This window comes from Balaenoptera physalus (genome assembly GCF_965194825.1).
Source record: "Balaenoptera physalus genome assembly, chromosome: 15".
In the NCBI taxonomy this organism is placed as follows: domain Eukaryota; kingdom Metazoa; phylum Chordata; class Mammalia; order Artiodactyla; family Balaenopteridae; genus Balaenoptera; species Balaenoptera physalus.
Window position 1 is genome coordinate 26,808,229 of NC_138894.1, and position 27,354 is coordinate 26,835,582.

The 27,354-nt window shown below is 35.5% G+C and overlaps 1 long non-coding RNA gene and 1 pseudogene across 2 annotated transcripts in view; both read right to left on the minus strand.

Annotated features, from left to right (window-relative positions):
* The window catches only part of LOC309644423, a 256,968-nt gene that overhangs the window by 15,890 nt on the left and 213,724 nt on the right, over window positions 1-27,354 (minus strand). The window lies entirely within an intron of this gene.
* LOC309644415 (pleckstrin homology domain-containing family B member 2-like) lies at window positions 465-26,937 on the minus strand (annotated as a pseudogene). Its single transcript has 2 exons — window positions 4,303-26,937; window positions 465-4,165 (listed from the first exon to the last, which is right to left on the minus strand). The product of its transcript is annotated as a pleckstrin homology domain-containing family B member 2-like (transcript).

The following is a 27,354-nucleotide window of genomic DNA, read 5'->3' on the forward strand; positions in this document are numbered from 1 at the left end:
CTGTTTGTGGGAATTTAATTTGGTGCAGCCACTATGGAGAACAGTGTGGGGAAAAGGGGGGATGGGATGAATTGGGAGATTGAGATTGACATATATACACTATTGATACTATGTATAAAATAGATAACTAATGAGAACCTACTGTATAGCACAGGGAACTCTACTCAGTGCTCTGTGGTGACCTAAATGGGAAGGAAATACAAAAAAGAGGGGATATATGTCTATGTATAGCAGATTCACTTTGCTGTACCATAGAAACTAACACAACACTGTAAAGCAACTATACTCCAATAAAAATTAAAACCTCAAAAAAAGTTATATTGTTCATATATAGCATCAATATGTATAGAGCAATAAGAAATCAAAATATAGTAGGAGAAAAAGTCACTCATATATCCACTCAAAAAAAAAAAAAAAGAAAGAAAGAAAAGAAAAAAGAATCAAAAGGAAAAATATATAAATGAGATCTCTGGAAAACTGCCACCATTGAATTTTTTCTAAGATTCAGCCCTGCTTTGATTCTTGCTTCATTGGTCAGTACATCTCCATGTCTGACTAGAGCTATCTTTGTATTTCTCAAAAATTTCATAAAATATCACCCATGAATAGGTCCTTTTTTTCCCCTTTCCAACCTCATCATCTAGAATGGCATACCTGTAGCATTAATCTCTAACCAAATCCCTTAATGCTACATGTTATTCCATGTCTTTTTGACTTAGCAATGGAGATCCCTTTACACATTTTATCACCCACTGTGTTCACCCTTGACCTCAACCCCTATGAATTAGCCTAGCGCACAAACTCAGTTATATTCCACTACATAAAATCTTTCACAACCCACTCAAATAACAACTGTTCTTCAGATCCAGGACCACCACTGTAACATACCTGCTACACTCCATATTCTACTGATCAGGCGTTGTTTATTATTTTACTTGTTTAAATGTCTGTCTTTTCTTGAGCTGTTTGAGATTGGTGACCAATTCTTTATCAATCTTTGGAACCCATGGCCTCGTTTGAATGCTCCAGAGGGAGTATGTTTGCAGATGAATGGGCAACTGGATGAGTGAATGTCCTTATAAGGACTTTTACTTGTACTGAGATATGAGAATTTTAGATGTCAATTTTTTTTTTATGCTTTAAGGTTAACAATCATTTAATGTATTAACATTATCACTTATATATACACAATTTGCATATACAGGGAAAAATAGGTTCTGAGGACACAACAGAATACTAGAGACAGGCAAGCAATCAGAAAAAAAGATCAACCCTAGGGGAAAAAAATGGAACTGCATCCCATGCTGGTGTCTACATAAACTTGGGAAGGAGAAAGAAAGATCACATAGTATCACAATTAATGTAGAAAATAAATGTGGGTCATTCTGTCTCAATGGCAGGAACTTCTCCCATGATACAGATCTTGCATCCCAGTCTGGTCTGTTTCATGAATGATGATCTGAAACACAACCACGGGTCTCTCCCTTCTCTTTACATCTAAGACCGTGAAGTTAACTCAAGGAATTCAAAGAACAGAGCTAAGAAACAAGCAGACTGGCATGCGTGCAATGTCAATGGCCAACTAGTTAAAAGTACACATGGAAGTAAAATACTGACTAAACCTGAACAAGTTCTTTCCAACTCACCTAACTTCTTGATTTAGGATTACCTAAGCATTGGCATCTACGAGAGTTGGGGCCAGGGAAATGAAGTATCTCAGCCCATCTTTATACCGAGTATGTATTTCCTCTCAGGATCAAGTCACTAGTGACAGTGAACTTCAAGACTCAACTATAGTTGCCCAGTGGGGCTGGCCCCACTGGGGACAGGGACTGGATATGGGGGGACACATGTGTGCCCAAGCTTCAGTCCATAGCTCTACCCCTTCTGTCAGAGGGAAGCCAGGGGAACACAGGGAGACCATCTGCTTCAAGGGCATTTCACTGACATAACTCAAGACATAACTCGGTATCTGTGGTTCCAGTAACACCAAGTTCAAAATTAATACCCCGATGTAACATTAAAAACTGAGTTTAGTATTTTGTAAGTAAAGCATACAGCTCAAATAATGATTACCATCTGAACAAAACCATTTTTATTACATAGATGTAAAATAACTAAAGCAACACTTTTAACCATCAAAACCAGTGTTGTCACACATCACATATGGCAACTTTCCACCATGTCAAACATTCGAAGAGATGACAGCCAAGTATACTTCTTTTCAGCTGGAAACAAACTCTCCAGTGTCAACAAGTGCAATAGAATTGGCTAGGAAAACAGACCTGTGGTCACCACAAAGTTCATTTGGCATCTGGTTTCATACGGAGATAGATCTATTTAAGTCTGCCTTAGAGATGGAGTGGGTTGATCAGTGAAACAAATGACTATGTATGTAACTGGCCACATAGATTAAAAACAGAATTTGTGCTACTACGAGTGTATTTTATGGAAAATAGGGCCATATGGAGTATAGAGGCAGAGACCTTCAATGTGCTAAACTGCCTTTGTAAAAAGTAAATTTTTTAAAGCATGCAGGACAGAAAACTGGAATAATTGAAATTTTAAAATTTGCATAAATAAAGAAATAAGAAATAACAAAAATGCATGACTCTCAGTTTTCCAGAGCTTCACACATAGTTGGGGCTCAAATTAAATGGTTTAAGTGACTCTGTGACATTTGAGTGAAGAATAAAAACAAGGCTAGTGTCCTGGTCAGGTGGGGTAATACCTTGCGCAGGTCATTCATGTCTTTAGGCTGCAATTCCCATCTGTAACCTGACTCTACCCCACCATGCCATCACTAGAGCTCCAGGCACCCCAGTGCTCTGGGAGAGCCACAGTGCCCCAGTCCAGCACAGGACAGGAAATGGGTTCTTTAACAGCCTTCAGAAGGGTGGAAAAGAGAATCCTTAGTGCAGCCCAATCCCCTGAAACAGTAACACTGTAACTATGGCTCTCATTCCACTTTCCTCACCATTCTCTTAATATTACTTTCTCAACAGGTAGAAAAATAAGCTATAAGTAGGCTGAAGTGGCAATAAAAACGCTCAAAGCAAACACTAAAAACATGATGTCTCTGAATAAAGCAAATCTACCTCCACACACTTGTTTGTAATTGTTTTGCCTTGTTCAAGTTTTAAATGATAAAGCCCTAAAACGCTGAGACTCAAGTTTACTCCTAATTTGGGATGTTTTCCAAGGATCACTACCAAAAACAAACTAGTAAGAATAAAATGAAAAAGCATCATTTTAAAGGGGGGGATCTGCCATCCCACCCATCATCCTGAGCAGTCAGCTTTGCTGAAAGTCTGCAGAGCCCCAGAGGCTGTGGGGATATCACACGGCTGCCTCAGGAAGGTTCCATCCTACAACTCCTGAAGTAACGTGCAACCAGTTCTGGTCTGAGGTTTCAAAGTCTGACATTAAACCAAAACAGCTGCAGTTCTTCTTGCCACAATCACTCGCTCACTCATACATCACCATGTTACTAGCATAACACTAAAATAAATTATCCCTTAAGCACTAAGGCCTAACTCTAAAAAGAAAATGGCCTTTACAAACAGGTGTGTTCAAATAAGGTATTCTGAGGGTTCCATAAAAAAACTCCTACAATGAGCCAGTGCCCCCAAATAGTCTACGTTTTAGCTAAACAGCAGTCCAAAGCCTTCTCTGTGGTACTTATATGGATTAGTTATAAGTATGATGTCACTTCTTTCAAAAGAACTACTAAAACTGTTACTAAAAACATTTATAACAAACAGAAATGCCCTGCAAATTATATTATTGCACCCAGGGTATCAGAAGCTATGCACATCCAGGTTCCAAGGACTCTAGAAGACCCAGAACAGAGCTCCTAAGGCCATGCCTGTGGCTGTTCCAGCCAGCATGCCCAGCGCCAGGTCACAGTCCTTGTCTCGATACCGCTCACGAATGATGATTTGGTTGGCAGGCTGCTGTCCGTAAAGTCCGGCATACGGGTACTGGTAGGGTACAGCATAAGCCTGCCCATTTGCAGCATAGACAACTTGAGTTCCTGGCGGGTATGCACCACTGTATGGACCATGGCCATATGCCTCAGGGGCTGGTGCAGCATAGGCTGTGTAAGGAGGTGGGGAAGAAGCCACGGCAGTCTCATCATACATGACTTCAGAGCCAACATAAGCTGTGTTTGTCCTGGAATCCTGAAGTGTAAATTACCAGGCCAAACAATCATCTGTGCTTTCTGGGCAAAGACTGATGGTTTTCCCATCTAGGCAAACAATCTGCAGCAGACAGTCTTTTGGCTTCCCATCTGGAGGCCGAATATCCCGACATTCATGTCCCGTGTGGATGTCGATGCAGTCCACTGGTATGTGGACCTTATCCTCTACACTCTGCCGAGTTTGGTCATCATAATAGATCAGGTGACCATCTGACCACAGGTCAAACCAATTCTTCTTCCAGCGCTTCAAAATAGTACTCTGTCTCAGAAACCATTTACTCTTCACAAACGCTGTATTTTCTTCACCTGCAAAGCCTCCGGCTGCAGCCGCACACCGAAGCAGGGCGGGAGCGCAAGGACGCTGCCCGGCGCCTCGGCTCCGACTGCCTCAAGCCCTAGATGTCAATTTTTAAAATAAATTAACTTAAAGTTTTTATGAAATCCCATTAAAAGTCTAATGAGTATCTAATTCTGAAATTGACAAAAGTTAATATGCATAATCAATAAATTTTCTTATAAAGTACTTAATAAAGATAAACAAAATTGTGCAAATGTAGAATATTTAAAAATATGTATGAAACAGAATATTAAAATACACGAGAATATTTATTCTCCTTTGTAATTAAGCCAATGACATTTTTTCTTTTCTTTTTCAAACAGAATTTTATTTTATGAAAGTAACAGAAAATAATAAAATTAAAATAATTTTTATAAAAACTCAACCTATCCTGCTGGCCATACACCTTTCATAAACATAGAAAGGCATTGATAAATACCTTTGGGAGAAATGGGAGAAAATCTATATTAAAAATGGAGACAGGGTGCTGCAGAAGAGATGATGAAGAACAGGAAAGTTACTTTCATGTGGAAATTATAAAATGAAAGCAGTATTTATTTTAGAATTTTAAGTACTATTATAAAAATCTCTCTGATATTAAATTTGTGGTCATTGTTACAGAAAGCATCTTTTTGTTGGACAGCTTATTCCAAAGAAAACATATTAAGTCCAGTAGAATTTTCAATACAAACTGTTTGTGTTGGCAAGGAGGCACAAGTACGTTGGGAGTGAGGTGATAGATGGATAGAAGTTCAAAACATATTATTTTACAAAACTTACAATCTTTCCCGGATACATCTGTCATGAAAATAAGAATTAATAAATTATTTTTTTATACCTTTTTAAGGACTCCACTTAAAATAAAATGTTCCTAGTTGGTTCTTGATATCTGGTCTATCTGGAAAGCACTGATCTAATAAGTAGTTGTTCATTTGTCCTTCAAAATCTAGCTCAAATTTTACTTTTTTACAAAATATTTATCTTTCACCTACTAAACAGTATGTTAAATTCAGGAAGGTTTCTAGGTAGATCCAATTTTGTGTTTCCAACATATAAAGCTATTCTTAGTATATAGTTGAGGAAAAAGTGAAAATATTTATTAGTATTTGAATCTAATGGTACAGAGCAGGTAAACCAACTAAATATTCTAATTATCCAGAAATATTTGTAATTAAAAGTGTCTCTCTTTTTTTCTGTGCTGAATTAGTATAGCATTATTGAATGATTTTCCTGTCAACAGATATATAGATGATAGATAGATAGGTAGATAGATAGATAGGTAGGTAGATAGATAGATAGATAGATAGATAATACATAAAGAGAGATAGGTGACAGAGAGAGAGAGAGGGAGAAAATCTGTTAAAATCTGTACAAATACATTTATACAGAACACATAGCCTTAGTTTTGAGTAGAATGTTACTCTAGTTGACGTTTTTTAATGGTACATGGATCAGGACAAACAGAAGGGAGGAAGGCACCTAGGGCACAAATATTAAGGAAGTCCTCATCAGGGTGGTACAAGTGTGGGTCAGCCCCTGAAAATGAGTGCAACCTTAAATTTGCCCCCTAGGTACCTCACTCATATCACTTCGGTCTCTGCAATTGCCCAGTTTTGGAATTACCTCACTACCTTATCAGCTTTCTTCCAAATTTCCAGTGCCTCCCATGATGCCTAGCTTCTGAGATGTCCTCCTGCACTAGAGCACTGAACCCCAATCATATTTAGGAGTTTTTCTGTCCTATTTCCTTATCAAAGCTCCAGTTGTTTCTGCACTGTTCATGTGGAGAATGCTATCACATAGACAACTTTATAAATAGCTGTTTCATTTTTGAGATATAAAGACTGAAAAAAATTCATCTAAGTTCCCCAGATAGTACTTGAATTTTATAGAAAAATGCCTGCATACTAAGGAATGCATTTTTTAGTGTCCTCAATGCTCACTTCCACCTCAGTGCATCTGCTGGTGTGACCTGATCCCACAGTCCATCTACAGCCTCCAGTTGAGACCTGCCTCCTGGGGAGGATTCTTCTTCACACGTCTACAGTGAGCTGCCACTCACCTTGCTGTCCACAGTAGACCCTGTGTTTTTTAGTTTGTTACATACACTTTAATTTCTTATTTATTGTGGTTTTTCTATTGTCTTATATGCATTGGTTTTATCACCTTGATTGCATTTTAATTTCTTTACAGTCAAGTTTTTCCACCTCCAGACTTTTGTTTTATAAATCATGAATCTTTAATTCTCTGACATCAAACAGACTATAATAGAGGAACCGAAGTTATAGATTTGGGGGCCGGGATTCTCACTTGCATCACTAAAATGAATTCACATTTGCAAACTCACCATACCTCTGCTTAAAGCAAGCCCTGCCAGCATGTCTTTCCCTACTCTTTACGACTGCCTTTTAATTGGTAACAAAAGAATCCCATTGTCATTTCTCCAAATGAAGGGAATACATTCCTTTTTAAAAAATGACTAAGCAACCTCTAGGCTGAAATCCAACTACACAATGTGTATGGGTTTGGTAGCATTATATCAGATTTTCTCATTAAAACCTTTACACAACAGTGATCCACCACTAAGTAAGATGTTCAATGACTTTAGAAGTGGAGGTTAAGAGACATTATAATCAAATAATCTTTTTTCTAAAACAGTTTAACCCTCCTTGTGAATAGAAATAATGGTAAAATACATTTAGCCTGGGACTCACCAATTCTAAACAACAATTATTGGAGATGATACATGGTTTGTTTGTTTCTTTGCTTATTTGTGAAACTTTAGTTAAAAACTAAATTATGTAGTAATAGATAAAGAAATAATTTAATTCAACTTTTGCTGACATAAAGATGGGAACAAAAAACAAGGAGAGAAACAGAAATCGTGATTCTTTTTCAAGTAAATATTAATAAAGAAATTATTGTGTGTGTTTTAAAGCATGGGGTTTGGAGATGGAAATATTTAGTATTGATATTGTTTTAACTTTCATAATGGATAATTTTGAACATACACATAAATAGTTTTGTATGAAAAATTGCCATCTACCTACCACCTGAATTCAGCTACCATCAACCTTGGCCAGTCCTACCCTAGCCTCACCCCCTTCCAACCTTCCTCCTTCAAATTTTTTTGAATGTATCTGAGAAATCTTATCATTTCATATGTTAGTATTTCAGTATGTAATTTTTAAAATGAGAACTCATTAACTTAACCAAAACATCAGTATTAGATGTAAAATTTAAAATAATTTATTATCATCAAATATCCAGTCAACATGGATATTTCCAATTATCCATTAATAAGAACTTGATTTTAGGCCTTATTTTTCCTCTTACTTCTGTATGGCTTCATTCTTCTTATTTGTAAAATGAGGTTAAAAGCCTCACCTGAAAGGGGGGTTGAGGATTAAATGAGGTAAGATATATATATATATTCATTTTAATAAGATATTTTACAATACAATTTTAGATTTTGGGAATATGCATTAAATCTAAGTCATCAAAAAGTCATCAAGGGCAAATACAAAAATAAAATTGAGACTGGAAAAACTGTAAATCACACTCTGACCATCTTTGGATTCCTCCTTTGTGTTCTCTCTTCTCCCTCTATCCAGACCCATTGCTCTCACTTCTTCCTCACTCATATTTACCTATTTGTGTTGCCCAAAAAGATGACTATTACCTGTTTGTCACTCGGAAATGATAACAAGCAAAACCACACTATGGTGTTGAAGTTATTGATGGAAAAAAGAAAAAGAGTGGCAATGTATAAATTTTCTCACATATTTTAGAGCACAACTTTGAGCCTATGGGCCATTTCTAAGCAGAGGAAATTTCTCTCTGCATCTGAATCCATAGAAGTGACAGCTAACTCCAACTATATATTTATAAAAAGTAGCCAGTCTCCCTTAATATAGATAGATTTCATAAAGATTTACCCTAATCACATGTCACTCATAAGAAAAGAGAGGGTCAATTTCCTCCCTATTTTAATTTTTCACTAATCCAGAATTTTCCTTATTTTGATATTATTTCACATGAAATATGGGAAGGAGAAGTGTTAAACAGTTGAAGCTAAATTCCAAATACGTTTTTAATGATAATTAATGCTCAATTTTTAATAACAAATGTCCAAGTTTTGCCTCCTATGAGCAGTGTATGTGTGAGCCCATTTTTTTCACAGTCTCACTGACATCCTTTTAAATTTTTGCCCATTTGATATGTGAAAATAATATCTCTTGCTTTAAGTTGTGTGTCTTTGGTTAATAGTATGGTTGAGTATTTGATATTTTATTGGTTATTTCATTTGTCTCATGAATGTTTACACACTTTTTACATTTTTGTATTGGAGCATTTGTCTTTTTTATATTGAATGCTTTTTTATCATATGTACACAGTACACTTTTCATTTCCCTGTTTTCCAGGTTACCAAACTGCTCTGAACTTTCTATATTTTGACTGGCATTGTGTGCCTTGAATACTAATAATCATTGGACTTGTATGGTATTTAAAAGTTGAAGATTTCAAAGTACTTCATTGTAATGAATTCCCATCACACCCCAGTGTTACAAAGGCCTTTGAAAGGCAGTAAATTGAAAGTGACATTTTCCTGGATATATGGTCAGAGAGATGGCAAATTTATGACCAGAAACAAGAATCCAGATATCAATACCAACTCCATCCTCTCTTTTTTGTTTTCTTACCTGTTACCATAGGAAATAGAAAACTACATGTATACAGGACATCTGCAAAAACCCAACCAATTGGTTTTTGTTTTGTTTTGTCTTTTGTTTTTGTTTTGATTTTGTTTTTGTTTTGTTTTATGATCCTGTCTTCTGTATGTGAGAACCAGCAGATAAAATTTTGATATTCACAGTTATCACTCTATGACCTTGTCAGGTGCTGGTGAACATTCCAACAAGTACACCAAAGCATTTGCTGGATGCCCAGACTGTGTTCTGAGAGATGCAAGAAAAAGAAAGGAAAGCTCTTTTACTAGCTGTGAAAGGCTGCATTTGTGGAATATGCCTTCTAAGAGGATGCCTTTGCTCAAACAATTTTGGCATTATTTTTGCAATTTCCCTCAGAACCTGTTTTGCTCCCACTGTATTTTATTTAATCTATGATTTTGAAAAAAAGGAACAATGACAATGTGAGCATTCTGCATTTCACTAAACTTATTTTAAAATAACAAATGGCTGTTAGCCCACTTTGTCTTGGTCCCATAACCCTCCTTACTAAGAAATTCATTTTCAAAGGGAAAACAATGCTTTTTAACTATTGATGATATTCAAAAGAACACTATTATCAGAACCTAAAAAGGAAAGTTAAAGGAGGGTCCTTCAGGAATAGAAGGAATATTTGGACAGCAGGTGAGTCTCCATTATTTATTATTGTGTCCTCAGAGCCAGGCTCAGTGTCTGGCATACAGTAGACACTCAATAATTCTTACTAAGTGAATAAAAGAAAAATTCAGAATTCCAGAACCATTTGATAAAACAAGAATTTCATAGTGTGACACTGACATTGAGATTACTCCTCACACCGATAGAACAAATACTCCTTTGTGCAGTTTTACAAGATTCAGCAATTAAAAAGTAAAATTTTATTTAGAAATTACTTGAATTATTCAAATATGTTTATAAGCATAATAAACTATTTGATAAAGAAATTAGTTATATGATATATGCAAATATGTACTTTCTACTATTAATAATAGTGGAAATAATCTATTCTATGATGTAGGAAATACTGTGCTAGAATAATATTTTTATGACAGTTTTCCAGGATAAACATCACCAACAAACAGGCATGATTAATTGAAAATGACAGGATCAAAATGATCTATCAGGAAGGCTTGATGTGCAATTGATGTGCAATATATTAGAAAATATAATTAATTATTATAAGGAAAATGGATACTGTTTGTAAATTGTCAAGTAATTGTACAGTAAAAATAGTTCACTGCTTTCTTATTAATTTAAGATTACAATTTGAGAATTTAGGGACAGTAAAATGTTTTTAGTTATAAAAAGGTTAATTAAGAATTTCTTTCCTGTCTTCTGTGAGTCTTACATTCTCTGAGATCTGGTTAGAACTGTTAATGCAATCTTGTGTTTATACTTAGAGAACTTCCCTTTCAGAAATTGTCATTTGAGGATGAAATATCTGTATCTCTCTACTTCATTGACTCTCCATCTGTTGTCAACAATTATTTGGGAGAGTACTTCTTATTTTCCTCACACTGCCTCTTAATTTATTTTTATCTTTTAACAGTTTCATAATTAACTCTATATTATGGTAAATGTCCTTAGGAAAAATGCTACAAAAATATTTTAGTGCAGAATATTTACATTACAGAGGACTTGAGGTGATCTGGCTCCCATAATGGGTATCCAAATTCCCTTTCTTTTTTTATTGAGTAATGGATGTTATACACTTCATCGCTAGTATTGTTCTGGGTAAAAACAAAATAATTACGTAAACTAAGACAAATTGAATGGATGGGTTTGTTTGCAGAACAAAAAGTAGGTATCCTGAAATAATTGATAATTAAATCCAGCATATATTGATGAAATTTTCCCAGATCAAATTCAAAAGTGATATTTGGGTTACTTAGCCCTTTAAGTCTATCAATGAGCTCTTGTTAACACGTCCCATGTCATTATCAATTCAAGAATATCATTTTTAATTAAAATAACATCTATTACTTAAAACGTATTTTCATACATTTCTGGATGTTATTGGAGGTGTGATTCAGAGAAGAAACTGACTATAACATTTCAGAACTTTGTAAGTGTTAATAGCAGTTTCAAGTAAAATGAGAAGCAAAATGCCACTCTCTACTTCAATAGAGGTTGGGTGGGGAAATGGGAAATGGATTCTAAAACTAATTTGCAAAAGCACTTGAGGTTACAAAATTAGAAGTGGTTTCCACGAGCTGAATTTTTTTACACTGTCATGAAGAACAGTAGGATAGAGTCTGAAATTGTTACATTATTTGTTCCTACTCAGTGAGTTATTCTTCTTGATTTAGGGGTATACATTAAACACTGCAGAAAGCCTTCTTATATAAACTAATTACAATCTTAGAAGTAGAAAAACAACTACTATAAATATTGTGCAGAGAAAACAAGTTGAAACTATGCTTCTGGATAACTCAACCAAAATAATTTCTTACAGTAATATAAATTGAATGATAAATGCAATTAAGCATCTCTGGTATATTACATAGTTGATGTTTAAGGCACTTTTGAGAATGTAAATTTAAGTAATACTAAAATGCTTAAACATCCCCAAATTTTTGCTTCTATCTTCATTCTTAACTTCTAGGGTGACAGAATGATCCCATCCTAACATTTCACCTGCTTGTATACAACACGGGGAAAATCCTCTAATTTCATGACATTATATATTATTTTTATTTACTATATATAACTTAATATTAAAATGTTCTTGGAACAGAAGGGAAAGACAAATTAAAACAACTTCTATGGGACCAATCTTAACAACTAATGGCCAAACATAAACTTTAGTTACATCTTTCTCTCCACCTCCTTAGACTTTCTGAAACACATTCTATGCTGAATTGTGCAAGATCTTGGATTCTGACCACATATGGATTTGAATCCCAGCTGTGCTACTTACCAGCTGTGTAACACTGAAGACAATACTTATTTCTGAACCTTTATTCCATCTATGAGATTAATGGAATAAGAGAATAAGCTTGGGTAACAGTAGATCTTACCATATGGGGTTATTAGAATTAAGTGACATGAATGTAAGGCATTTAGCACAGTCTCTAGTGTATATTAACTGTTCAATAACTGTTTATCAATAGTATCATTATCATGTCTTTACAACTAAAGATGGAACAAAAGGACAAGACAAGGGAGACCTGTTGGAAAGATGTATGGAAGAAAATGAAAATGAGAAAAAAGACAGGAAGGCATGGAGAATGCCCTGGAGTAGGTGCTTGCAAATGTTGGCATGGGCATAATCAAAGACATTAACAAAACAACAAAGAAGAAAGCTAATATTTATTGAGCAATTGCAGTATGCCAAGAGTCTTTGAAACATTGAAACTGAGGCTCAGAAAAGTTATGTAGATGGACCAAAGTCACATATCTAATAAATTACTGACAAGGAAGAATTAATATTCAGATATTTTGATTCCTTTAAGCTAAGTTAAACCATTACTGGTCTCTTACATCCTGCTTATGATGTTACCATGGGGATGATACTCTTGATGAAATATGTACATAAGACCAGAGTTAGACTATAAGGATCCTGATATTATTAGTTCCCGAAAACCATCTAGTTTACTAAACATTGAAATAGTAAAAGTTCTGATCACCCAATTCCAACATGGAGGTGAGGGGTTTTCCCCCATATCAATAAGCAATGCTCAGACACCAGCTAGTTGTCTTATAATTCAACTCAGTTCTGACACTATCTACCCAGAAATAATGACAGATTCCACAGGTAAAGGCTCAGTCCCACAAGACTACCTCCCCTCTCCACTTCAGACACCAGTCACAATTCCAGGTTGTCACTTGACTGGCCTGCTATAGATTGGATGTCCCAACGACCCTCACTTTGGGTTTAATTAATTTTCTAGAGCAGTTCACAGAGCTCAGAGAATTTTTTTTACTTTTTAGATTATTGGTTTATTATAGAAGGATATAACTCCAGAAAGGCCAGATGGAAAAGAGGCATAGGGCAAAGTATGGAGAGAACAGAGCTTCCACGCCCTCTGAATGCTCCATTCTCTCTACATCTCCACTTGTTCATCAACCTGGAAGCTCTCCAGAGCTCTCTCTTTTGGGGTTTTATGGAGGCTTCATTACAAGCTTGGTTGATTAAATTAATGGCAATTGGGGACTGAACTCGATCTCCAGCCTCTCTCCCCTCCCAGAAGGTCAGGAGGTGGGACTGAAAGCTCCAGCTGTCTATTCATGGTTCCCTTGGCAAACAGTCTCCCATCTTTACATGCCTTCCAAAAGTCCCCTTATTAAGATAAACCCAGTTGTTGTGCGTTATGAATAACAAGACATCCATTTTATATTTTTGGCTCTGAAGCGATTTCAAGAAGTGATAACAAGAGACCAAATATTATGACAAAAGATGCTTCCATTATTTTTATCACTCAGGAAATTTCAAGGGTTTTGGGACCTGTGATCCAGGAACTGTGGACAAAGACCAAACATATCTGAATGACCAAATATATATTTCTTATAAATCACAGTATTTAGTCATTGAACTGATGTGTCTTCTTTCTATTATTAACTTTTTCACATATAAAGGGAAGATCAGAACTTTATGGTCTTCCAAGAAAAACCTTTTATTGGTCACGGTCTAGTGGTGACCTTGGTCTTCTTTGAAATCACTCATGTTGACTGAAATAAAAACACACAATGTGAGAGCTGTGAATTTCAGTTTTATTTGGAGACTTAATGAGGACTATAGCCCAGGAGACAGCCTCTCCGGGAGTGCTAAGAAACTGCTCCACAGAGGTAGGGGAACATCCTGGATATATATAATTTTTTTTTTTCAGGTAAGAAATACATGTTATCAAGCATACCTCTTGGTAAAATGTTACTGCTAGTCATGTGGATCAGATATCTCAGTTAATGATTTTAGTGCTTATCTATATATGAAAAGATGTAAGAATCTGAGGGTCATTGAAATTCTTCCATTTTATCTATCTAGAGGCCCATGTATCCAAAACACAGGATGCTTCATCCTAAATTCCTTTTTGGGTATACTTGTAGGTCAACAGCTGCAGTGGCCAATGACTTGATCCATGTGATAGCTGGTAACTTTCTTTGTTTACACTCATTTGGCATTTATTCAAGTATTGCTGTGTAACATTATGCATAGTGTTTCTTCTATTCTTACTTCATGAATTTGGTATATGAATCATCTTTCTAAAGAGATCTATACATTTTATATATGCACCATCTATACAAGTAGTGTATAAGCTAACAAACTAAATATTTTGATATTCTCACAAATCCTAGCTCAGAATTGAATAGCAATCTTTGAATAGGAGTTTGAGCCACTGACCATGGAGAAAGCATACCCATGTCAAATGACATATTATATAAAAGAGATGATGAATATGATTATGATGGAATGATATATTGCTCAGAAAAAAAAAAAGCAAGCAGAATAGAAATGCATGAAGAGACTCTTAATTGTACTCTGATCTTAAATCTACCTTGTACAGCTATTAAAGAAGTCTGCTCTTTGAGGCCAAATCCAATTGGCAAAAATCCAATTACTTACAACAACGTTACATACATTCCTAGAACCTGAAATTCTTACATGATTGCAACAATATGGACCAAGAGCCTTAAGTACACCTATAAGCCTTGACTCACTATTCTAAGTCTAGGAATATATGCAAAGAGAAGACTAACCAGATTTTAAGCACAAATATTCTCATTGAAGAATTAGAGTAACTGATACTTGGAAATTGCCTTTAAGTCCAAAAATAAGAGCTCTTTCAATGATGTCATGGTTATCTGTTCAATGGAGTATTACACATTCTTTAAAAACTACTTATATGAAGGGTATTTAATGCCATTAGGGAAAAGAGAAAAAAGAAAGATAGAAAAGTGCAAAAATTATCTTTGTTACTTATAATTAAATAGAGCAATATATTTAAAATATAGACATATCAAAATATTATCTTTTTATTTTCTCTAAAAAGAAAATATTTTAATTTTTATAATTTAAATTGTTTTACAACATCCTTATGATGAAGTTAAATAACTTTAAAGACTAACACAATTAAAACTTTATTATGAATTTAGTAACATCATTTTTATAATTTATTATAAAATTATGTTTATTGATAATATGTAGCTACTAATATAAATTTATAAGTGAATATTCCAATACATAGTTAAACTGAGAAAGTTAACCATCAACCTTATTCTACTAGTTTTACTAGTTTTTATAGTGACCAGACTATCATATACTTGAAAGGTGCATCATCTATAAGGACAGCTAAGTTATTTTTAAGTTTTTTATAATTTTTCTCCAATTCTGAGATAAAATATATTGGGTATAGAAAAATTTATGGATTCAAGTACTCTGACCCACTTAAAACATCCATATAAAGTTGCAAGACAAATGGCATATTTACAATCAGAGTTTGCTGCTTGGATGTGGATGGGTAAGTCACAGAGGATTCTTTTAAAGGAAAATAAGAGCTTTAAAATAAAACTTCTCACGCTTTATGATCACTCCCTTGAAGAGTTCATTTACTTTTATGGTTTCAACCGTTATTTCTATGCCTTACAGCTCCCAAATCTGTATTTCCAACTATGCTTACTCACCCAAGTTCCAGATCCATATTTCATACACAGTTCCACTTAGATATCTAACAGTCACCACAAACTCAAAATAACCCACCATAACTCTCCCAACCCAATAAACATGTTCTATTTTCTAACTTTCTGATGTTGTTAATAGCATCAAAATGTGTCTAGTGTACCACATCCTCCCTTTTCTCTCAGTATGAACAACTTGATGGTGTCTAAATTCCTCTGGGCTCTTTACCTACTGAGTTAGCTCAATCAGCATGTTCTATTGACTCTTTTCCTAATCCTTCCTAGCTTTCTATTGAAATACCTTGCACTCTAATCAAGCCCTTATCACATCATACCTGGAGACCTGCAGTTATCTTTGTCTTGGACATCTTTAAGTACACTAGAGGTGTTATAGCTGGTTTTGAATCAATCACACTGTCTCATCCATGAGTTATAGTTAATTTAAAATGGCAAGACTTGGGAATTAGAATGTTTTTATTCAAATTCAGTCTATAAATATCAAAATACATTCATTCTAAAACATCTTTGATATAATATATTGGATATACAGTGAGAAAATTCAAACATTATAGAAAAAGTAAAAATATTAATTCACCTTTTAACAAATTTTCATCCAGGATCTAAGAGTTTCTTAGTCTTCTCTACCCTGTTAAGCAAGATAGAGAAAAGAATCACTTCAAGGATGCAACTAAATGATGTATCTGAAAATAGACTATAGGAAAACATAAGATTAGCAATCCACGTGGTGGTCAGGGAAACCATGTGTGTGAGTGTGTGTGTGTGCGTGTGTGAAGCTTTAATCAACTTGAATATATGCGTAAAGTGCCTGTTTCACATGCAACACATTTTAGACTCAATACGGATGCAAAGAAGCCTAAGATAAATTTCCAAATGATTTACAATTACATTGGTGATAGGAAACTCAGACATGCTAAATAAAAGCAATAAGATAAAGTAGAGCATAGACATCTATAAGTATAAAAACCTAATTTGTGTCTGCCAGTGTGTTGGAGAGCAAATTTTCAGAAAGTGGTAAACTGCATTGCATTATTTTAAACTGAGGGAAAAGAATGGGTTCCAAATGAATCCAAACCCCCAAACATCTTCCTGCAAATCTTTAAACTGTTTTTAACCACCAATATAAAAATCCATTGAGGATTTCTGCAGAATAGAATGTTCTTAAGATACCAATTCTAAAATTATTTAACATTTAATGAACCCCAAAGGATATGTTTACATGTAGAATACAAAGATACAATACTGTGTCAGCTATAGATTGCATTTGTTTTCTGCACTGCAACAAACATGCGCCACCATATAAATTCTAAAAATAAAGAAGAGAAATGGTAAAGATACTAAAGATGATGTCTGAATTGCGCAGGTTGACAGGTTGACAGTGCCCACCGGTGCTTGGTAGATTCAATATTGAAGCCCAATAAGGGCTAAATTCTCAGGAAAAATGGGGAAATTGTTAGTAACAACAATAGGATATCATGAGAGGGATTGAACGAAGGTGTTAGTATACTAACATCCTTTCTTTCAGATGTCAACATTTCCACCGATATATGAACATATTCATTATAGCAGTGTTACAATATGGATCACGAATTCCATTTTGCAAGTCATTATAGCAAAGGTTGAAAACTGAATGATCAGATATCAAGGGATACTCCTTTTTATTAGCTAATGAATTTTATGTTTGGGATTATATATGCTATAGAAGGAATTAAATAGATGAGGGTCCACAGCAAAGCTATTGTAAACAGAAAACACATTAGGGAGCCATTTAAGTGGGTGCAAAGGAATGGTTAAAGTATTCTTAAATGTGTGTAGAACAGAGAGGTAGAGATGCAGAGACCATGTAGAGAGGCTATTTTTAAAGAATGCTTGTGCACCATGCACACACACAAATGAAAGTACATAGGCAGAAATACTAAAGTTGCAAATAATATTTAGTAGTTGCAAACCACCTGAAATTCTTAATATATATTCATATATATATATATGTGTGTGTATAGTTTTGTGTATGTGTGTTCATTGTAGATATATTCATTGTATATTTTATTCATATATATATAGAGGCACATACAATTTATTATATTTTTAACGATGATACACTGTTTTGCAATTACAAAATAGAAATAAAGAATCTTCACCAGTAACATCACCTTTAAACAAGGCAGGGGGTGGAACGTTGCTAAATTTATAAAAACAAATAAAAATCTCCTTAAAATAAGTAATTGGCTAGTAATTTAAACCAATTGTGCTAAGTTGTAACCACATAAAACTCTGTTTTTAAAGATAACCATGACTAGAACTATAGCATTTGTTTATATATTTATATTTTATTTATTGAATCAGAGATATATAATAACAGCTAAAATTGTGATCTAAAAATCAAACAAACTAGAATTAACATTGGGTACATTTCACCATATTTGTTCCATTTGCTTTACCTTAAATAGAAATAGTTTACATAAAAATTTATCTACTTTTAAATAAACACACTCTTTTTCTTATGTTTTTCAATGCTAGTTCATAACAACATTGTTTTTAAGAATTTTTGATAATGCAAAGCTTAATTTTTAATTTTGTAACAAGGATTCTAATATTAATATGAACACAAAATCTTAAAACACACAATTTCAGAATTCAAAAAATACAAATATTCTCCATTCCATTCCATAGTTATGCTCCCTGGAGCACTTATACACACACGCATGTACCCACAAACTCTCCCTCTCTCTCTCAAAAGCACATGCAAACAACTAATTTTAAACATAGAAACATAGACAACAAAAAAGGAAGCAGGGCTGAAATTTCTTTCTAGTCTTAATTATTCCTTTCCCATTACTTTGCAGGAATAAGAAAATAAAAATCCTGGAAGGTAAAAATTAAAGGATAAAAGTAGAATGGACATAACGGAATTAAATATAAGATAATATAGTTTATAGAAATGTGAATACTTTGATGACGGTAAGAACAATGTTTCATGTGGACACTGGGCACAGATGAATCTGGGGTCTCTAAGACTCTCCCATGAAAGAACACTAGCCCTGATAATCAAATTACTGTTACTTCTTACATGTAAAATTATGAGATTTGTTTCTATTCTGGGAGGATTTTATTACACATTGGTCGGTTAAAACTGCTCAGAGTCCTGCAATATATGCATCTGGTAGTCTAAGGTTAATTGGATGGACAATTAATCTTTGGACATCTGTCAAGGACACTGGATTCCTGCCAAAGAAGGGGGAGTAAACAAAATGGCCATTCATGTTTCTTCATTCTCCATGATTCTATTCTAAAAATAAATTTCCTCAAAATGTATAAATGAAAGCTATGAAGTTTACAATCCTGATTAATTAAAATGTAAGGCAGAGGTCCAGGGGACTCTAGGGGAGTCAAGAACAAGAAGCTGCTAAACCACTAGGACACATTGTTTTTACTTTTCCTGGGCACATCAATAAAATCAACAACCCAAAGAAAAATGGAAGAGAAAATCAGATTAATTTAAACATAAGCCTGGTTCTCCATGTACATTTATATAACAAAATGAGCTTAGTAATTGATTTATGCATAACAGTATACTAAACAGTAAAAAAAAAAAAGCAATTTATATGTCATTACAGAGGGTAAGGGGAGGCCGTAACCAATCAAAAAGCAATCACTTGACAGTCTATGATCAAGGACCAGATTGTAGTGCAGATTCTATGAACTCGGATGTCATAGGTGAGCAGCTTCTCTATGAAATAAAATGACCAATTCAGTTAAGAAATTGTAGAATTAAACTGAATACTTTAGGCAGGAAAGACCCTAATATTTGTGGGATTGGAGAAAGAGTACAAATGGTCACACCTAGCTTGCATCTTGCTTCCCTTCTTTTCCTACCTCCAGGTTTTCCTGCATTCGACAAGCATCATACACATGGGTATGGACACCCTCAACCTATAACTGTCTCAATCCCAGCCATCAGTTGCTCCTTGGCTGTATATTAAGCCTGTGTACCTAATCTCCAGTGGAAGTTAGCTTTGGGGTTATTTGAGCAGAGAATTTTTGTAGTAGGCATAGTAAATTTATTCCATTCTTCTACAGCTGAAAAATGAAAAGAATCTGGGAGCTCAAAGATGAATTTGCTTTCACTTTCTATGAGGATGCAGTAGACACTGTGTTCACAAGAGCTTAAATTAAAGTGTCTTTTGCAAGTAAAGAGGTAAGGTCTGTTTTTGAAAACACAAAGGAAAATTCAGTCATACATTCATGGTACCAACAGCGTCATAGTTGTAGTAAGAAATTGTTAACTCCCTAATGGATCTGTACACTTTTCCCTTGTCCTCTCTCAAAAGGGAGCATTGCATTAAGTAGTTGAGAAGGAATTTTTTATTTTATGTAAAAAAAAAAATTTTTAACATCTTTATTGGAGTATAATGGCTTTACAATGGTATGTTAGTTTCTGTTGATAGCAAACTGAATCAGCTATACATATACATACATCCTCATATCCCCTCCCTCTTGCGTCTCTCTCTCACCCTACCTATCCCAACTCTTTAGGTGGTCACAAAGCACCAAGCTGATCTACCTGTGCTATGTGGCTGCTTCCCAGTAGCTATCAATTTTACATTTGGTAGTATATATAAGTCCATGCCACTCTCTCCCTTCATCCCAACAACCCTTCCCCCTCTCCGGGTCCTCAAGTTCATTCTCTACATCTGAATCTTTATTCATGTCCTGCCCCTAGGTTCTTCAGAACTTTTAAATTTTTTTTAGACTACATATATATGTGTTCGCATACGGTATTTGTTTTTCTCATTCTGACTTACTTCACTCTGTATGACACATTCTAGGTCCATCCACCTCACCAAAAATAACGCAATTTCATTTCTTTCTATGGCTGAGTAATATTCCATTGTGTATATGAGCCACATCTTCTTTATCCATTCATCTGTTGATGGACACTTAGGTTGATTCCATGTCTTGGCTATTGTAAATAGAGCTGCAATGAACATTGTGGTACATGACTCTTTTTGAACTATGGTTTTCTCAGGGTATATGTCCACTAGTGGGATTGCTGGGTAACATGGTAGTTCTATTTTTAGTTTTTTAAGGAACCTCCATAGTGTTCTCCAAAGTGGCTGCAGCAATTTATATTCCCACAAACAGTGCAAGAGGTTTCCCTTTTCTCCACACCTTCTCCAGCATCTACTGTTTGTAGATTTTTTGATGATGGCCATTCTGCCTGGTGTGAGGTGATACCTCATTGTAGTTTTGATTTGCATTTCTCTAATGATTAGTGATGTTGAGCATTCTTTCATGTGTTTGTTGGAAAATTGTATATCTTCTTTGGAGAAATGTCTATTTAGGTCTTCTACCCATTTTTGGATTGGTTTGTTTGCTTTTTGATATTGAGTTGCATGAGCTGCTTGTAAATTTTGGAGATTAATCCTTTGTCAGTTTCTTCAATTGCAAATATTTTCTCCCATTCTGAGGGTTGTCTTTTGGTCTTGTTTATGGTTTCCTTTGCTGTGCAAAAGTTTTTAAGTTTCATTAGCTCACATTTGTTTATTTTTGGTTTTATTTCTGTTTCTCTAGGAGGTGGGTCAAAAAGGATCTTGCTGTGATTTATGTCATAGAGTGTTCTGCTTATGTTTTCCTCTAAGACTTTTATAGTGTCTGGCCTTACATTGAGGTCCTTAATCCATTTTGAGTTTATTTTTGTGTATGGTGTTAGCTAGTGTTCTAATTTCATTGTTTTCCATGTAGCTGTCCAGTTTTCCCAGCACCACATATTGAAGAGGCTGTCTTTTCTCCATAGTATATTCTTGCATCCTTTAACAAAAATAAGGTGACCATATGTGCGTGGGTTTATCTCTGGGCTTTCTATCCTGTTCCACTGATCTATATTTCTGTTTTTATTCCAGTACCATACTGTCTTGATTGCAGTAGCTTTGTAGTATAGTCTGAAGTCTGGGAGCCTGATTCCTCCAGCTCCGTTTTTCTTTCTCCAGACTGCTTTCGTTGTTTGGGGTCTTTTGTGTTTCCATACAAATTGTGAAATTCTTTGTTCTAGTTCTGTGAAAAATGCCATTCATAGTTTGATAGGGATTGCACTGAATCTGTAGATTGCTTTGGGTAGTATAGTCATTTTCACAGTGTTGATTCTTCCAATCCAAAAACATGCTATACCTCCACATCTTTTTGTGTCATCTTTAATTTCTTTCATCAGTGTCTTATATTTTTCTGCATACAGGTCTTTTGTCTCCTTAGGTAAGTTTATTCCTAGGTGTTTTATTCTTTTTGTTGCAGTGGTGAATGGGAGCATTTCCTTAATTTCTCTTTAAGATTTATCATCATTAATGTACAGGAATGAAAGAGATTTCTGTGCATTAATTTTGTATCCTGGTACTTTACCAAATTCATTGATTAGCTCTAGTAGTTTTCTGGTAGCATCTTTAGGATTCTCTATGAACAGTATCGTCTCATGTGCAAAAGGTTAACAGATTTACTTCTTCTTTCCATTTTGGATCCTTTTTATTTCTTTTTCTTCTCTGATTGCTGTGTCTAAACCTCCCAAACCTATGTTGAATAATAGTGGTGAGAGTGGACAACCTTGTGTTGTTCCTGATCTTATTGGAAATGGTTTCAGTTTTTCACCATTGAGAATAATGTTGGCTGTGGTTTTGTCATATATGGCCGTTATTGTGTTGAGGTAAGTCCCCTCTATGCCTACTTTCTGGAGGGTTTTTATCATAAATGGGTGTTGAACTATGTTGAAAGCTTTTTCTGCATCTATTGAGATGATCATATGGTTTTTCACCTTCAGTTTGTTAATATGGTTTATCACATTGTTTGATTTGTGTATATTGAAGAATCCTTGCATTCCTGGGATAAATCCAACTTGATCACAGTGTATGACCCTTTTAATGTGCTGTTGCATTATGTTTGCCAGTATTTTGTTGAGGATTTTTGAATCTATGTTCATCAGTGATATTGGCCTGTAGTTTTCTTTCTTTGTGACGTCTTTGTCTAGTTTTGGTGTCAGGGTGATGGTGGCCTCATAGAATGAGTTTAGGAGTGTTCCTCCCTCTGCTATATTTTGGAAGAGTTTGAAAAGAATAGGTGTTAGCTCTTCTCTAAATGTTTGATAAAATTTGCCTGCCAAGCCATCTGGGTCTGGGCTTTTGTTTGTTGGAAGATTTTTAATCACAGTCTCAATTTCAGTGCTTGTGATTGGTCTGTTTATATTTTCTATTTCTTCCTGGTTCAGTCTCAGAAGGTTGTGCTTTTCTAAGAATTTGTCCATTTCTTCCAGGTTGTCCGTTTTACTGGCATGTAGTTGCTTGTAGTAATTTCTCATGATCCTTTGTATTCCTGCAGTGTCAGTTGTTACTTTTCCTTTTTCATTTCTAATTCTATTGATTTGAGTCTTCTCCCCTTTTTTTGATTAATCTGGTTAATGGTTTATCAATTTTGTTTATGTTCTCAAAGAAACAGCTTTAATTCTATTGATCTTTGCTATCATTTCCTTCATTTCTTATTCATTTATTTCTTATCTGACCTTTGTGATTTCTTTCCTTCTGCTAACTTTGGAGTTTTTTTGTTCTTCTTTCTCTAATTGCTTTAGGTGTAAGTTTAGGTTGTTTATTTGAGATGTTTCTTGTTTCTTGAGGTAGTTCTGTACTGCTCTAAACTTCCCTTTTAGAACTGCTTTTTCTGCATCCCATAGGTTTTGGTTCGTCATGTTTTCATGATCATTTGTTTCTAGGTATTTGTTGATTTCCACTTTGATTTCTTCAGTGATCTCTTGGTTATTAAGTAGTGTATTGTTTAGCCTCCATGTGTTTGTACTTTTTACAGATATTTTCCTGTAATGGATATCTAGTCTCATAGCATTGTTGTTGTAAAAGATACTTGATATGATTTCAATTTTCTTAAATTTACCAAGGCTTGATTTGTGACCCAAGATATGATCTATCCTGGAGAATGTCCATGAATACTTGATAAGAAAGTGTGTATTCTGTTGTTTTTGGATGGAATGTCCTATAAATATCAATTAAGTCCATCTTGTTTAATGTATCATTTAAAGCTTGTGTTTCCTTATTAATTTTCATTTAGGATGCTTGGTCCATTGGTGAAAATGGGGTGTTAAATTCCCCTACTATGATTGTGTTGCTGTCGACTTACTCTTTTATGGCTGATAGTATTTGCCTCATGTATTGAGGTGCTCCTATGTTGGGTGCATAAATATTTACAATTGTTATATCTTCTTCTTGGATTGATCCCTTGATCATCATGTAATGTCCTTCTTTTTCTCTTGTAATAATCTTTATTTTAAAATCCATGTTTTCTGATATGAGAATTGCTACTCCAGCTTTCTTGTGATTTCCATTTGCGTGGAGTATCTTTTTCCATCCACTCACTTTCAGTCTGTATGTGTCCCTAGGTCTGCAGTGGGTCTCTTGTAGACAGCAAATATATTAGTCTTGTTTTTGTATCCATTCAGCCAGTCTGTGTCTTTTGGTTGGAACATTTAATCCATTTACCCTTAAGGTAATTATCAATATGTATGTTCCTATTACCATTTTCTTAATTGTTTCTGCTTTGTTATTGTAGGTCTTTCCCTTCTCTTGTGTTTCCTGCCTAGAGAAGTTCCTTTAGCATTTGTTGTAAAGCTGGTTTGGTGGCACTGAATTCTTTTAGCTTTTGCTTGGGTATAAAGTTTTCATTTATCCATTGAATCTGATGAGATCCTTGCTGGGTAGAGTAATCTTGGTTGTAGGTTTTTGCCTTTCATCACTTTAAATATGTCCTGCCATTCCCTTCTGGCTTGCAGAGTTTTTGCTGAAAGATCAGCTGGTAGCCTTATGGGGATTCCCTTGTATGTTTTTTGTTGTTTTTACTTTGCTGCTTTTAATATTTTTTCTTTGTATTTAATTATTGAAATTTTGATTAATATGTGTCTTGGCATGTTTCTCCTTGGATTATCCTTGTATGGAACTCTCTGTGCTTCTTGGACTTGATTAACTATTTCCTAACCCATATTAGGGAAGTTTTCAACTATAATCTCTTCAAATATTTTCTCAGTCCCTTTCTTTTCTCTTCTTCTTCTGGACCCCTATATTTTGAATGTTGGTGCATTTAATGTTGTCTAAGACTGTCCTCAATCATTTCATTCTTTTTTCTTTATTCTGCTGTGCAGTAGTTATTTCTACTATTTTATCTTCCAGGTCACTTATCCGTTCTTCTGCCTCAGGTATTCTGCTCTTGATTCCTTCTAGAGAATTTTTAATTTCATTTATTGTATTATTCATTTATTGTTTCTTTGCTCTTTAATTCTTTTAGGTCATTGTTAAACGTTTCTTGTATTTTCTCCATTCTATTTCCAAGATTTTGGATCATCTCTACTCTCATTACTCTGAATTCTTTTTCAGGTAGATTGTCTATTTCCTCTTCATTTGTCTGGTCTGGTATGTTTTTACCTTGCTCCTGCTGTGCGTTTCTTTGTCTTCTCATTTTGCTTAACTTACTGTGTTTGGCGTCTCTTTTTCACAGGCTGCAGGTTTGTAGTTCCTGTTGTTTTTGGTGTCTGCCCCTATTGGCTAAGCTTGGTTAAGTGGATTGTGTAGGCTTCCTGGTGGAGGTGACTAGTGCCTGTGTTCTGGTGGATGAGGCTGGATCTTGTCTTTCTGGTGGCAGGACCACATCCAGTGGTGTGTTATATGGTGTCTGTGACATTATGATTTTAGACAGCCTCTCTGTTAATGGATGGGGCTGTGTTCCTGTCTTGCTAGTTGTTTGGGATAGGGTGTCCAGCATTGTAGCTTGCTGGTCATTGAGTGGAGCTGGGTCTTAGCACTGATATGGAGGTATCTGGGAGAGCTTTCACCATTTAATATTATGCGGAGCCAGGAGGTCTCTGGTGGACCAACGTCCTGAAGTCGGTTCTCCCATCTAAGAGGCACAGGCCTTACACCCAGTCAGAGCACCTAGACCCTGTCAGCCACATGGCTCAGAAGAAAAGGGAGAAGAAAAAAGAAAGAGAGAATGGAAAAAATAACATAAAATAAAGTTATTAAAATAAAAAATATTTATTAAAAATAAAAAAATTAAAATAATAAAAAAAGAAAAAGAAAGAAGAGAGCAACCAAACCAAAAACCAAAACCATCAATGATAAAAAGCACTTAAAACTATAGTAAAATAAACAGAAACAAGCAACCAAAACACAACAACAACAAAAGAAACAGACAGACAGAACCCTAAGAGAAATGGTAAAAGCAAAGGTATACAGACAATATCACACAAAGAAGCATACACATACACACTCACAAAAGGAGAAAAAGGAAATATATATATATATATATATATATATATATATATATATATATATATATATTTAAAAAAAGGAGGAAGAGAGCAACAAAATTAATAAAGAAATCTACCAATGATAGTAAACTCTAAATACTAAACAAAGGTAAACATAAAACCGGAAACAAATTAGATGCAGAAAGCAAACTCCAAGTCTACAGTTGCTCCCAAAGTCCACTGCCTCAATTTTGGGATGATTCGCTGTCTATTCAGTTATTCCAGAGATGCAGAGTACATCAAGTTGATTGTGGAGATTTAATCCATTGCTCCTTAGGCTGCAGGGATAAATTTCCCTTTCTCTTCTTTTTTCACAATGCTCCTGGGGTTAAGCTTTGGATTTCGCCCCACTTCTGTGTGTAGGTCACCTGAGGGCATCTCTTCCCCCCCAGACAGGATGGGATTAAAGTGGCAGCTTATTAGGTGGCTCTTGCTCACTCAGGCCAGGGGGAGGGAGGGGTATGGAATGTGGGGCGAGCCTATGGCGGAAGAGGCTAGCATGATGTTGCAATAGCCTGAGGCGTGCCGTGTGTTCTCCTGGGGAAGTTGTCCCTGGATCACAGGACCCTGGCAGTGGCGGGCTGCACAGACTCCTGGGAGGGGAGGTGAGGATAGTGACCTGTACTTGCACACAGGCTTCTTGGTGTCTACAGCAGCAGCCTTAGTGTTTCATGCCCATCTCTGGTGTCCACACTGATAGCCACAGCTTGCTCCCATCTCTCGAGCTTGTTTAGGCAGTGCTCTGAATCCCCTCTCCTAGCACACCCCAAAACAATGGTCTCTTGCCTCTTAGGCAGGTCCAGACTTTTTCCTAGACTCCCTCCTGACTAACTGTGGTGCACTAGCTCCCTTCAGCCTGTGTTCACACAGCCAACCCCAGTCGTCTCACTGGGATCTGACCTCCGAAGCCCGATCCTCAGCTCCCAGCCCCAACCTGTCCTATCGGGTGAGCAGACAATCCTCTTGGGCTGGTGTGTGCTGGTTGGCACTCATCCTCTGTGTGGGAATCTCTCCTCTTTGGCTTCTGTACCTCTGTTGCTGCACTCTCCTCCATGGGTCTGAAGCTTTCCCACTGCCACACCCTGTCTCTGCCAGTGAAGGGGCTTCCTAG